This window comes from Rhinopithecus bieti, unplaced genomic scaffold (assembly GCF_001698545.2).
Source record: "Rhinopithecus bieti isolate Rb0 unplaced genomic scaffold, ASM169854v2 scaffold_20964, whole genome shotgun sequence".
NCBI classification, from domain to species: Eukaryota; Metazoa; Chordata; class Mammalia; order Primates; family Cercopithecidae; genus Rhinopithecus; species Rhinopithecus bieti.
This window is the reverse complement of record NW_016809962.1, coordinates 17,923-26,883: the sequence shown is the minus strand read 5'-3', so window position 1 is coordinate 26,883 and position 8,961 is coordinate 17,923.

Genomic DNA, 8,961 nt, shown 5'->3' with positions numbered 1-8,961 from the left:
CTTAGTTTCCTGGGTTAGCTTTCCTGGACAGAAAATAATTGAGACCAATTTTACAATAAACATTGATTCCTCAGAATATATAGTTTTTCCTGGTATATGAACGCATTAACATACTGGAATTATCACAGTTGAGTGAACTAGTCTTCCCAAAGCTTTGACCTCCTTAAATCTGACCTGTGGGACTTAAAGGCCTTGTGCACTAATGGGACCCTCTTAGTGCAACTTCTAGGGGTCTTGGCCTGAAATTAACAAAATTCCAAATTGCATCATCTTGTGTTTAAAATAAGTTAGAACAATTGTGAATTCCCTCATGCATACACTTCTTCAGATGATTGGTGACCTTAGGAAAATGTTCCCAAGCAGGAACAGTCAGAAAGAGATCAAAGTTGGAAGAGAAGAGTTTACCAATTAGGAGCTAAGATCCCTGAGACATCAGAAGACTATGAAGCAGTCTAATTAGTTCCTTGAGAAGACAGCAGTTGGATCAGACATTGATCCAACTGCTTAACTTCCCACCATTATGCTGGATCACAGAGGCATCAATAATCTGAGTAAGGTACTTCCTTCAAACAGCCCCTGCAGTCAGAGTGCGAGCGATTCACCCTCTTTGCTCCATGAGGTATAGGCTGCATTTATTCTGGGTCTGCTCTTTTAATCCTCTGTGAGCCATTCACATGTGTAAGGCCTCTGGTCTATTATCAGAGTGTAATCTTTTCACTTTTCAAAATAGCTTCTCTCTGGAGCCAGAAAGCGTAAATAGGGCACCAGAGTGCTAATCACCTCCCGTTCATTTCCGGGAATGGCAAGGCATCTGTGCAACAGTCAAAACAGAGAAGAAAAGCTGGATTCCCTTGGTCTGACCGGGGATGCAGTAATACCACCCTTAGCTCCCATTGCAAAGACATTGGCCTGGGATCCAATTAGTGTAAAGGGGAGAAAGCATGACATGCACTGCAACTGTAGAAAATAGAACAGTAATCAGCATTTAGTTTCTCTCATAGCCATTAGACTCTTGGTAGAATAAGTTAGACGCTTCTGGAATAAATTCATCACCATGACATGGAGGAAAAGACTTCTGAATCATCTATCTTTTGGCTTGATATGAAAACAAAGGTTCATCTTCCTGGAACCTTCTTCTCCTTAGTCAGGATTTCTGTGCCCATTTCTATTTTATGATCACTCGAGTCCCTGAACATTGATTCCTTAGTCAAGAAGAAGCATAAATAAAATGCTAGATTTCTACGTAGTTAACCCCAATCTTCCTTAGATTTATATACATTTTTAAGACACAATGAAAATTAGGGGGGTTATTTAACTTCAGGGAAGAAAAAAACCTCTTTAATTCTCCTCTGGGAAGGGTTGTGGGGAAGTTAAAGCAAGCCTAGCAGGGGCACAGTCAAGGAAAGCCAGTGTCAGAGTTGGGTGCCAGGATTCTCAATGGAAGTAGGAAGAGTCAGCCTCCAAAGTATCTAGAAGTGGATAAAATCAGAAGATGAGGATAAGCCATGTCTTAGAGGACACTATGTCCAAAGCCAGGAATGTTACATCTCTATTCTACATGTCCCACATCTAATCCAACAGCAAATCTTTTCAGTTATACCTTCAAAATATATTCAGAGTTGCATCACTTCTTCCTGCGTGCACTATTACAACCTGTTCTAAGCTACCATCAACTCTTTCTCAGATAACTCCAATAGACTCCTAACTCCTCTCTCTTCTTCTAATTTTATCTCCCCCTACCCCAATCCTATTTCATATATGACAATCCAAGATATGCTATTAAAACATATAAGATGATGGCACTTCCCCGCTCAAAGCTCTTCAGGAGCTCACAGTCTCAGATTACAGTCAAAATCTTTACTATGGCTTAGAAGGCCCTACATCCTATGCTCCCCTTATTCTCACTACAACTATCATCTCTTACCAGTCTCCCCCACTCACTCTGTCCCAGCCTTTACACTGGTATTTCCCTCTATTGAAATGTTCTTCTCATCAGACACAAGCATGACTCTCACTCTTAATTCCTTTCAATCTCTGTTCAGGTGTTATCTTGAGAAGCCTTCTCTGATCACATATATAAAATAGTAGCCCCCAGTCTCCTTGTCTTTCTTACATTGATTTATTTTATTTTTCTTCATAACACTATTGTGTACCATAAATACATGGCATACAGCATATATATATATATATATATATATATATATATGTATGTAAATGACCATATAATACATATATATGTATATATTATGGAGAAGGAGAGAGAGAGAGAGAGTTTATATTTTGACCAGTACCAGAGGTAAATCCCATTAAAACAGAGACATTGTTTTACTCACTGGTGTATTCCCAGCATCTAGAATAGAGTCTGGCATATGACAGACATTCAGTCAATATTTGTTGATTAAATGAATTAATTAAAGTCAATTCAGTATTTTATTCAGAGAGTGAGGACAGAGTTATAACCAAGAGACAAAACTAAGGACTAGAAGCTAGGAGACCATAGCAAAGAAGAAGGACTAGGGGCTAGAGCAGAATCAAAGTAAGATGAATCTACAATTCAGAAGACTGAATCTCACTTTTTTTGCCCACCAAATATTTGACATGGGGTGTGTCAACCTGGTTTGAAGCCTTATTGTCTAAAAACCAGGAAGCCAGTAGTTCAGGGAACACACTTCATTCCCCTAGGAGAAATCAGAACACTTCCTCATCTCCAGCTCCAGTCCTATACTCTGGAATTCTTCAAACTCCCAAGGAAATTATATTGTCTTCATCTGTATTCCCAGTGTCTGGCCTGGTGCCAGGAATAGAACAGAATGTTTGATAAATGATTATTTAAGTGACCAAACTGTGAATATATTAAGAATCGCCTTTGCAAACTCTTAGAAGGTAGACTGTAAACTCTAGGTCTGATATGAGCTGAAACTCTGATGTTCCACCCTCCCTCCACACTCTTTTCCTTCTTTCAAAAGTCCAGAGCCCTTCCCAGAGCAATATTATACCTTGAAAGAAAAGAGAGAACCAAACCAGGACTGAGACATCTACTTTCTCTCCATCTGCAAAAATATTTATTAGAGCATGATCCTCAAGCAAGGTCTGTTCTGTAAAAATATTTATTAGAGCATGATCCTCAAGCAGGGTCTGTTCTGCTCTTTCTTAGTTTTGCCAGTGGCTAAAAACAAAGCACCCTACCCTTTCTTTCCCACACAGCATTTTTTGCAATTCTAGCATATTTGAACATAAATTTTCTAGACACAATTCTTCTATATAATTGTCTTTCATTTCAGCTTCATTCACACAAATATTTATTAAGTTACTTCTCAGTGAATAGCGCATGTAAGGCAGTCTTTGGTTGTGTGTTCTTTTCTTTCATCTTAGATTGTACTAAGCTGATCAGACAGCTCCCTCTACAGTCTTCTTAGCATCTTCATGTGCCTCTTCCATTTTTTCTCTTTACTTAGTATATTTTGTATTTTTTAAATCAGAATTTTCCAATACTTTCAAAGCCAACTTTCAATTTAAAGTCTCATGGTGCAGAACTATGATCATCATTTTTCTTATCTTTAGAATATCTACCACATTAAATATTTCATATCTGTATTTCCAAATTTAATATGACCTTTTCACTTTTGTGCAATTTTTGCATCAGCAAAAAAATTCCTTCTTATTTATTAGAATTCGGTCCTGTATTAGTCAGGATTCTCCAGAGAAACAGAACCAACAGGATATATATATATATATATATATATATCCTGTTATGGTCATATTATTGCTTAATTGAAAGGATATGTTCTGAGAAATGTGTTGCTAGCTAATTTCATTGTTGTCCAAACATCAGAGTGTACTTACACAAACCTAGATGGTACAGCCTACTGTACACCTAGACTGAATGGTATGGCATATTCCTTCTAGGGTGCAAACCTGTACAGTGTTTTACCATACTGAATACTGTAGGCAACTGTAATTCAATGGCAGTAGTTGTGTATCTAAACATATGTAAACACAGAAAAGGTAATGTGTTATGCTATGATATTATGACAGCTACAACATCACTAGGCAGTAGGAATTTTTCAGGTCCATTATAATCTTAGGGGACCACCACCATATATATATACTATATATATACACATATATTATATTATACATTATATATTATATTATACAAATAATATATATTATATATTATATTATATGTATATATGCTCTTATTACTCTCTCCTGCTGGCTTTGTGCACACTCTCTGAGGAGACGGTTATTACTCTCTCCTGCTGGTTTTGTCCACCCTCTCTGAGGAGAAGGTACATGCTCAGTCTCTGGATTTCCTTGCAGACACTTCTACATGGAGAGAGACTTATTAAAAAGAATTGGCTTACATGATTATGGAGGCTGGGAAGTTCCAAGATCTACAGTTACTGGAGACCCAAGAGAGCCAGTGGTGCAAGATCCAGTTTGAAAGCTTGCAGCCTTGAAAACCAAGAAGAATGAGTGTTTTAGGTACAGTCTGAAGGCAGGAAAAGCCTGATGTATCAGCTCAAGCAGTCAAGCAGGAGGGGTACCTTCTTAGTCATTTTGTTCTATTCAGGTCTTCAATTGATTGGATGAGGCCCACTCACATTAGGAAAGACAATCTGCTATACTTCAATAGACAATTTGAATTGTTTATCAATTCAAATATATACTCCAATGTATACATTTGAATTGGTATCCAATGTATCCAATTTTAACCAACTCAAATGTATACTCCAATACACAATTTGATTTGTTCAAATTGTATACTCCAATACCAATTTGAATTGTTCATCAATTAAAGTGTATGCACCAATGTATATGCCAATGTATACATTTGTAGACATTGTATATATTCAATGTACACATTTGGATTGTTAAATATTAGATACATTAGATACCAATCCAAATGTATACTCCAATACACAATTTGAATTGTTTACCAATTCAAATGTTAATTTCATCCAGAAATGCACAAACTCAGAATAATATTTGACTAAATATCTTGGCACCCTGTGGCCCAGTGAGGTTGGCACATAAAATTAATCATCGTGAGATTAATCACCACAGGACCTTAGTAGCTATATCTCCCAGTGTTTGTTCTACTTTTGGAAAATAAAATTTCAGAGAAGAATCCAGGTCCTTCTAGACTGCTGGAAGGTTTCCTACAATATCCAGTTAATTCTTATTTTCCTTCATACAATAAATATCCTGTCCATGCCAGGTTCATAATTTGCATCAGGTATGCACATTATTCAATCATTTATTCCACAAGTAAATATTTTGTCTTGATCACCTATTATGTGGCAGGTATTGTGCCAGGAATCATCCACTTCTTTCATCTTGCTCAGGGGCCTACAGACACCCGTATTCCTCTCTATTACTCTCTCCTGCCAGCTTTGTCCACACTCTCTGAAAAGAGGGTCCATGCTCAGTCTCTGGGTTTCCTTGCAGGCACTTTTCTTCTTCATATTCAAGCAGTATTTTTCTTACTTCTTGTTGGATTTTTAATCTTATTTATTTATTATTTTGCACATTACTTATGACTTGTAACTCATAGGCAAAGCTAGTCATTTACTCACAGTAAGATAAATACAGGTAGGAAATGACAATGGTTTGTAGTTCTCCTTGCACAATCTGGCAATGGATTAACCCACTTGGACAGGGCAAAGAGACACTGAGTGACCCTCTTGGCTAACCGTGGTTGTCAAGCCATGTCCACAATCTCAGTGTTGGAGAACTACTGAGTGCTGGGCAGAAAGAGGGTACCAAAGTTGCTGCTAAAGCAACAGGAAGTAGAGTGAAGTGATGGGGAATCCATTGTGGGAAAAACTCTGAAGGACCAGAGACAGGCTGCTGGCACCCAAAATATTTTTGTTTAATTGACTGGATTGAAGTTCAGGGACAAGACAACAGTTTTTGGAAAGAGAATTGGCAAGAACAAGGCCTGACTTTGGTGGTTAAGAGTGCAGACTCTGGAGCCAGGATGTCTGGTTTTAGACTCACTTCAGAGCCAAAAAATATTGGGAAAACTATTTAATCTCTTTTTATCCTGATTTCTTTCATCTGCAAAGTGAAAAAAAAATCTAAAAGTACTCACTTCACAGGACTGTTATAAAGTGGTTTAAATTAATATATGTAAACTAAAATACGTAAAGCCTCACAATTAGAATATGTAAGCATTCCAATTTAATTTCTGCTGTTACTTTATAGGTTATCTCAATAGGAACTAAAGCAGAAGGCTAATTAGAGGGAGTAAATTAAGTAAGAATTGGGGATGTTTTTGTGTTTGAAAATTTAGTGAAGATTTTCTCAGAACAGGAGATTGGGTGACTGTAACATGGTCATAAATGTGGGAGTGAAGTGAAAACAATCTATCTTGGTACACTTGGTCCAGCTCTAGAAACCCTTGCTGAGAGTGTGGCTTTATAGATTAGTCCGACCTTGTAAGCACGTGTTTAAGAATCTCTGGTGAGGAGGTAACGACCCCAGGCTTTAGGTATTCTGGCAGGTCAGTCTTAAAATTGTGTTTAACCACTTTTTTCATACAATTATTTACTGATTTTCATTATGAAATATATCATTACAAAAGAATATGTAATACAAATAAAATATACACCTACATACTTACCAACCTACATAAGGTACAGAGCATCACCAGAACCTCTCAAGTCCGCTGAGTACTCTTCCATAATCACAACCTTCACACTTCCCCATAAGTTGCCACTATCCTGGATTTTGTTAGATTTTTACCATCTATATAGTGTGTCCCTAAATAATGTGTTCCTATTTTTTAATGTTTTGAATTTTTGTGTCATAATGCTTGTATTCTTCTATAATTTGCATGTTTTTCTCAGCATTATATCTTTGAGATTTATGTATGTCGATGCATGTGCCTATAGAGCTTTCATTTTCATTGTGAATGGGTGCTGTTAATTAATAAAAGTTTCAATTCACTGGAAAAATATCAACATTTTAAAATTGTGGGCATTAATGACATAAATTTAAAACATGGAAAGCAAAACTTATTGTAATTACAAGGGGAAATTAACAAGTCTACTATCATAAAGGGCTATTTTAATCTAACTTTATTAAGATTTAATAGATCAAGTAGAAAAAATCAGCAATCATACAAAAGGCAAAACAAAAGCAGTTACATAGATAGGAAGGAGGAATTGGTCAGCATTCATGTAAAATTTTATGAAGAGAGCTGGAATGGTTTAGAGTAAGATTATTTTTTAAAACGAGCATTCACCAGAACATCCGTTTTATCTGTACCTCTTGCTGGACTGGGAACAGAAACTCAGAGATAATTACAAAATTATCAATACTTGTATACCATGCCTGCCATTTTTAAATTCTTCCTACCAAAAAGGAACATCATTTTGATTAGTTGGATCCAGGTCACTAATTGGGCCACATTTAATAATGAAAAAGGGTCATTGTAGATTTAAAAATTGCCCGTGTATTGGTTCTCTCTCCTTTCTTTTCCACTATTTCACAAAATGGCAAATTTCCTTTGGACCCACTCCTGGTAGGTGCACAATTCTGAGATTGTGTCTTGGGGCTTCTAAGAAGGAACATGAGATAGAATCCCCTTAACTGTGTCCTCCAGTACAACTTAGATGCATTCTCAGCCTTAAAGCTAAGGGCCCAGTCTATTTGGCTTCCCATTTTCCATTACTCCTTATAGGAAGATTTCTTTTGGGAACTTAATGGGGATGTGTAGTTTGGTGTGACACACAATTCAGTTATTCCTAGATTCCCTGAAAATAGTAACACCTGTAGTTTACCAAATGCCATCATTTTTTTTTTTTTTTTTTTTTCCTGACAAGGACACATTACTTATTTTGAGCTATCTCCCCTGAATCTGTCTTCTCCTCTGTAGGAATCATCTCCAGTTGTTCAGAGTTTCTTCTGCATCTTTTCCTGCTCTAAGTACCCTTCTCTATACCCTGACTCTTGATCAGGCTTTAATTCTTCAGTTCATTAGGATCCTGTACTTTCAGGTTCACTATTTACAGTATTTCGCCCATTTTCCCTGGTAACTCTGTGTCCTCCCCATAAGTAAAAGAGTAGAGGAACCCTTCTTATACTCCTCTACTTCCTAAGAAACAGAAAGACTAAGTTGCTTTTAATATATATGTAACTGGTCCTTATATGAGGGAATAACTCACCCGTTTATCACAGGGTATATGTGTAACCCTGGTCATAAGGATAATGTGTTTGCATTTGAATGAGATGGCTAAACATCTCAGCCTACAATAAAAGCCGTAGGTATATAAAATTATTCCTGGTGTCAGTCACACAAGGAATAAGCCCATTTTTCAGATTGAAAACTGGAACTGAAAAAGTAGACAAATAGGTATTCAAAAGATATATATGTAACAGATATGTTAAAAATTCTCATTTGGCCTGAGAAGTGATGAAATTTTTTAATGAAGTTCATCAGTGAGGGAGTGGAAACGGGGTGGTCAAAATTAAAACTGATACATAGAGACTGACCAGAAACTAAAAAGCAAGGGACACAGATGAGATTTCAATGAACTAGAGCCAATACAAATCTACAAAGGGATGGCAAAATGCTACAAAACTATGATGAAGGGATTAGATCACTGGATTTTGTTAAATAAAGTATTTTGACATTCCATCAATTTCTGATTTTTTTTGTTGTTGTTTGTTTGCTTTTTAGACGGAGTCTTGCTCTGTTGCCAGACTGGAGTGCAGTAGCTCAGTCTTGGCTCATTGTGATCTCCACCTCACGGGTTCAAGTGATTCTCCTGCCTCAGCCTCCCGAGTAGCTGGGACTACAGGTGCACGACACCACGCCCAGCTAATTTTTTTTTTGTATTTTTAGTAGAGACGGGATTTCTCCATGTTGGCCAGGATGGTCTCACTCTCCTGACCGCGTGATCCACCCGCGTCGGCCTCCCAAAGTGCTGGGATTACAAGCGTGAGCCA